We start from the raw sequence: 6,984 nt of genomic DNA on the forward strand, positions 1-6,984 counted from the left end.
CCACTGTGTAATTATCCGGAGGCCAGTTTTCTATTGCACTTTTAAAGGTATTTACCAACAAATTGTGGCTGTGTAACATTCGTTGAATTTTCAATACTGTATCTCTTTCGACTCCTTCAATATACTGATGACGGTTTACTTCATTTTCTTCATCACCCATAAAATACACCTGCAAAAATTTATGCTGTTCATTATCTGCTGGAAAAAGTGATCCAATTTGATGATATATCTGTCCTTGTACAGTAAAAAATGGTGAAAATCCGGGCATTCTTATCACTTTATCTACTCCAAAGGATGTCATTTGGAAGCAAGAGTTATACTTGCTGATTTTACTTAAAAATCGCTTTGATTCATCTGTAACACTTAAATATAGAGTTTTCAAAGGCTCCTCTGGTTCACCTAGTAAAGGAAGCGAAACTTTACCACTGGAACAGCACATTCCAGCAGTTTCATTTCAAAGCATCGCAATGCTGACATTTTCTATTCATTGAGCCAATACCAATTAAAGAATGCTTATGGTATTCAAGTGAAGAATCATAATGAAATCCAGAATTATTAAATACAGACCAATTGTTACGCATGAAATTTTGACGGCGTGCAGTTTGCATTTCTGCATGAACGATTCTTCTCGCCTGTGATTGTTCTGGAGTTTCTCTCGCTCTTATAGCTGCCTGCTGTTCAGCTTGTTTTTCTAAACGAATCTGTGTTTGAATTGGCATTTCAGCTGCTCTTAAGGTAGTTTGGCATTCAGCTTGTTCATCTAACCTTTGTTATCTCTGAGAAGTTGTTTCACCAGCCCTCAAAGCACATTGTCGCCTCGCTTGTTGTCTTAGTTCTGCGCGAGTGGAAGATTCTTGAGTTCGAGCAACTTTTGCCGCCCGGGTCCGTGATAAATCCCTGGACTGGTTAGATTTGCGCTTCCGAGGCATTTTAGAAAAAAAACAGAGTAAAAACTGAAAAGAAGTAAAACAATAAACAGGCACCTAACCTCAAAAACTGGAAAAGTTTTAGTATTGCTTAGAAGTGACAGAAGAATAACAATAAATATAGAAGGATTCAAAACAGCAGAAGCACTATACTCAATTGAATAGTGACTTGACCATCAGTATTACAGTGTTGGATTGGCACTTTATTTAACTTACTTACTGGAATGCCAGATGGCGTTGAATTTGGTCAAATTTTTTGTCGGACGATTATACCTACCAATATAAATTTTTTTACCCTCCTGAAAAAATACTGTTTTTTTTTTTACTAAAAAAAAAATGTCCTTCGCAATACCTTTGAGAATATGTGTACGAAGTTTCATGATGATCGGTTGAGTAGTTTCTGCATGAAAGCGTAACAAACAAACAAACCCACATTCACATTTATAATATTAGTAAGGATTACTGTACTGTTTTTTTTATTACACCATAGATATATTCTGAGTACATTATTTATTTTTTTAAAAATAATTTTACTTTGTCTTTTTATTACGTGTGAGTCCATTAAACATTAGAATGATACATCCAGTATTTATAATTTTTTTTTAATTTTCCAATGATTGGAATTCGGCCTTGCAAAGGTCAATCCAGATAATCTGCATTCCTCTGTATACTCATCACCATTTTCATTTAACAAAGAATCATTTCCATAACTTCTTGTTATCGACTAGACTTTCGAAAATGTTTCCATCTTTGTCCTACAACCTGACACCTCCTTTGACTTTCTTTCATTTTAATAATTTTATAAAATAATTTCTTGTTTTCATCTATTTTTCTTCCCCATTCTTTCACATCTATTCCTCTTCGTTATATACTTTTCTTTGTCTTTGTATTCCACTTCCTACTCCAAGCTCAATTATTTTAAATGCTGAAACAGTTCTATCATTCCACCAATTTTCTGTCTTCCTTTTTAAAAATCTGATTTAGCTTTACAAAGCTTCTCTGCCACCTCTAAGAAGGCTTTCTTATATTTCCATACTTCAATTTCTTTAACCTCATTCTTTGATACCATATGTACCAATTGATAGCTAAATTCCTCTGCCTTTAGCTTCCTCTTTCTTTTTACCTATTTTAAACTTTCATCCTTTTTCTTTCACTCTTCTGGAAATAGTCATCCAAAATTTAAAATCTGCTACCAACAATTTGTGGTCTGCATCAATGTATATAATAGGCTTTCTACATCACTGGCTTTCTTTCTTTATCTTTACTGTATTTCTTTAAAACACATTAAGCAAACATTAAGGCTTTCCTCATATCTTTCTCTTACTATACCCAAAAGCTCCAAGAATACCTTCATATCAATTCAAGTTTCCCCACCTTGAGAATTTAAATCACCCCTTGATGGTATAGGGATATTTACACTACTCTTCCAACTCTGCACAAAAAGCATCTTGTGTTGATTTCAACTCTCCATTTGAGGAAGATACATTGGTACAATTCTAGTAACTTTAGTTTTTGAAAGTAATCATAATTATTCTATCTGATATGTACTCTAATCCCTAAAAAGGGTACATAAATTTTTTACTTAAAATAATTCCTGTACAACTCCTAGATCACACTTTTTTCTACTCTAAAATAGCTTATACCCATTCAGTATATTTTTCTAACTTGGTATTTCAAACTTCTCTCACTCAAACAAATACACATCCTACCTTCTATTTTTTATAACTTCCACTGCTTTATCATTTAAATTTATAATAAAACAACCTTTTTTATACCCTTATATAAAGATAAATGTGCACAAATGCACATACAAACAACAAAACAAAAATCAGTAGAATTATTAGAGATATTAAAAAAATAATAATTGCAAAAAAAAACACTGATCTAATGATACATTTTAGATAAGATCAACAGTAAGCATTACTATCAATCTCCTTTCATATCTCCCTTATTTTGATAGGATCCCCTCCTTCATTTACTTTCCTCCACCTGAATTATTTGTCTTCATGGTATCATCATGGAGATTACATTTAATTTTTCTAAATTAATTTTCATGGCATTATGGACTAATACACTTTTTTTAAATATACTCATAAAATAATAATAATTAAAACAATCATGAGGTTATTAAAAAAATTAATTTGGAGTTAACTGGGTTTTTAATAATTCAAACTTTTACATACTATTAATATTTTAACCTGGTAATTTTTTTTTGTGTGATGAATTAATTCACAACAGAAGCCTGCATGCACATGAGAATATGGAAATGGAATTTTGCAGTATAGGAAAAATGCCATGCCTGACCGGGATTCAAACCCGGGATCCCTCCCGCACAAAAGGCTGAGATGCTACCACTCCGCTGTAGAGATCAGTGATTTTAAATTTATAATTATTAATTCCAATTGCTTTATCAATTTTATTTGGAAATTTTGGGAGCTTCCTTAAAGATTTAACTTCAAATAACTTAACAACAAATTATAATTTTTTTATATATGTATAATAGGATATTTTGAGATTAAATTGAAATTAATTTGATGAATGATATATCATTCTTTTTATATATATTGTTACACCTTATTCTGTTAATATTTTCCATTTTCAACAGAAAATAGAAAGGCAATTTTCCTGCTTGTATTCTCAGTATTTTACATACCATAAAGGAACTAAAAGTATAATTTAAATAATGAGACTAATATAACATTAGGTACTGTACAGTATAATTTTAATTAGTTAAACCTTTTTTTGAAAAGAGACTGTACCAATATGTATTCATGAAATATGTGTAAAATATTAAAACTGTTATTATAAAAACTTCCAAGAATTTGTTTTGATAAACTGGTAATAGTGAGCCAAGCCAATGGTATAATTAAATTAGGCTTGGTTATGCAGTTAAGGATAATCATGGCAGAGTCAGATTATGAAGCTGAACTTCTGTGAGACACAAAATTTCCAATGCTAAATATTGATTTTAAAAAATAAATTTCTGAAAAAATATTGTAAACATTTAAGTAACAGATATAGCAGGATGACATCATCTCTTACAGTCTTATTTTCTATAAGTTAATAATATCTCATTCAACAAGAATCTGCAATAGTTAACACATCCATTTTATTGATTAAATTTATCAGTCAAACCTCCCATCATTTTTTTCCTTTTAGACAAAAAGGAATCACTTGAGCATGTTTTCTTTGATTATATACATTTTCAATATTTTAGAGATAATTATTTAAACTATGATTAAAGTATCATTAATTTTTTCCATCACTGGACAGTGTAAATTAACTAAAAGGTGCTTTTTATTTTATTAGTAGTATTTGAAGCTGAGCTTTTCTTATTAAACGATTTCTATTTTACAGTTATAATTTTGAAAAATTTATATAATTTGATTAATAAGATTTTTAATCTCATTATCAGTGCCTGATAATTATCAGAGCTTGCATTATCTGGGACTGATTAATTTTAATAGACTTAAGAACATACAACTTTGAGCAACCCACTCACAATTGAAAAACTTTTTCTCTTTACGTAACGTAATTTCTTAACGTGGAAAATAATTTTAAATAATTTGAACTTCTTACCATTAAAAGAGCCATCAAAGAGATGAAGAACAACAAAGATGTTGAACTAAATGACCTCAACCAGGGCGAATAAAACAATTTGGAGAAAGAAATATCGAATGGGTTGTGGAACTCACAAACAACTGCATCACATCCATGTAATTACCCAAAACAGTAGAAATGCCTGATCTGGGACCTTCTAAAGCATGGAAAACAGAGCATGCAAGCAAATTTGCTTATATCAAAAATTAATTTAAACATCAGGAAAACATTTTTGAAAGTATATGTGTAGAGCCTAGCTTTATATGGAAATGAACATTGGACAGAATACCTGAGGAGAAAAGATTAGAAGCTTTTAAAATCTGGTGTTATAGGAGAATGTTAAAAATCAAGTGGGTGGATAAAGTGACAAATGAAGAGGTGTTGCGGCAAACAGATGAAGAAAGAAGCATTTGGAAAAATATGGCTAAAAGAAGAGACAGACTTATAGGCCACATCTTAAGGTATCCTGGAAGATCACTTTGATATTGGAGAGACAGGTAGATGGAAAAAATTGTGCAGGCCAGCAATGTTTGGAATATGTTTAACAAATTGTTAGGGATGTAGGATGTAGGGAGTAGTGTACCACAATGAAATGAATGGCACTAGATAGGGAATCATGGAGAGCTGCATCAAACCAGTCAAATTACTTAAGACAAAAAAAAGAAAGCAGCATGGAAAAGAACAAACCAAAGTAAAGAATTTCTGACCAGTTTCACTTTTGTCATCCATTCAAACCCTTAAAATGCATGGTAGTTAATCATATATAGCAGCTAGTTGAGGACAAATTCATCACAGAACAAGCAGACCTTAGGCAAGGCAGATCATGCTGGGCTCAAATCTTAACATTACCCAGCGCAAAGAGTATGACAAAAGAGGAATCAAATAACATGTGGCATTCATGGACCTCAGCATAGCTTATATCAATGTAAACCACAGACTTTTAAAACATCAGATACATCAACTAACTAAGGTCTACGGTTCCACAGAATTTGTTAAATGTATCTTTTTAGAAAAGATAATTCTATATAGTCCTGTAAAGCAAAATAGTCAGTGGCAATCTCAGAAAAACAGCCTGCCCAAGGAAGATTTCTAGCACCTCTGCTTTACAACATAACAATCACCAGCCCATCAGTCAAGAAACCAAATACTTTATACCTTTGAAGAACGAAATACCTTTGAAGAAGTGGAGAATAAGTTGAATACATCACTAGAAAAATGAACTAGAATAATGCCCTGTACTATTTGCCTTTCACTTAAGAAACAGGGTAGCTAACAGAAAGCAGTGAATATAATGGAAAGGAGATGAGCTGGAACATTGTACTAAGCAAAAATGCCAGGTATTCCACCTGGCAAGCTATTAATCACCTATGAACAAGCATGAAAAGATGCAAAACAAATCTTGCTAAGTGGTAATACATTGAGACACAAAATGCTGCTGTGGACTGACCACACGAACACAGATCACAGACAGATGTGGACAGATCACAAACTCATCCTGGAATGTCTTCTGATGACTCACTCCTACACCTGTGATAACCTGATATCAGGTAACAAGGCTACTTATGTACCAGAATGTTTGATGAATCAAATCTAATGCAATTTGAATATGGAAACCAATTATAAATATTTAAGCATTTTCTATAATATAATTTTCTAGCATTTATTTCTAAGCATTTTCTATATTTTCATTTTTTATAATTTTAAGCATTTTAAGTTTTATAAAAAAATGTCTCTCTACCTCATAAGCCTTATTATTGGTATACATCATAGCATTAATATTATTATGTTATTCTACTTGAAACTCAAACTCAATGACACTAATACAAATAAACAGACAACATTATGAATTCAACTTAATATAGTTTTTATCTGATATTAGAACATCCTAAAACAAACTTTGTATTTCTTTTAGTACAATACAGGTTTGAATTCATCCACTGATCACACAAATGAATACTTAAATTATGAATAATACTGCATTATATTTTCTAACTTTCACTACATTTATAATACTGAGGGATTTTTTTTTTAGTTTTATGTAATGAAAATTATTTTGGTGTTTATTTTTATTAATATATATATTTTTTTTAATATATAATACTGGATTTATAAAAACGTATTATCTTTTACATTCACTGGCATTTTAGATCAACAAATTTTCACATAAGAAGCTTGGTTTCATCTTGATGAGTATGTTAACAGTCAGAACTACTGGACATGGATACTGAAAACCCACACATTTTCTTTGCTTTCCCCTATACCCGCAAAAAAATAGTTGTGTGATTCCAAGGCAATAAATAATAGGACCCTTGTTTTTTTAAAAAAACTGTGGATGCTGTTATCTACCAAGAAATTATGCGGCAGTTCCATAGCCTTACTGCAAAAGAATAAGCATGATTGCTGTTGCATCACGACAGCGTCACTTGTCATACAGCTCGCTCTACTATGGAGATGCAAG

This window comes from Lycorma delicatula, chromosome 4, assembly GCF_047948215.1.
Source record: "Lycorma delicatula isolate Av1 chromosome 4, ASM4794821v1, whole genome shotgun sequence".
Taxonomy (NCBI): Eukaryota; Metazoa; Arthropoda; class Insecta; order Hemiptera; family Fulgoridae; genus Lycorma; species Lycorma delicatula.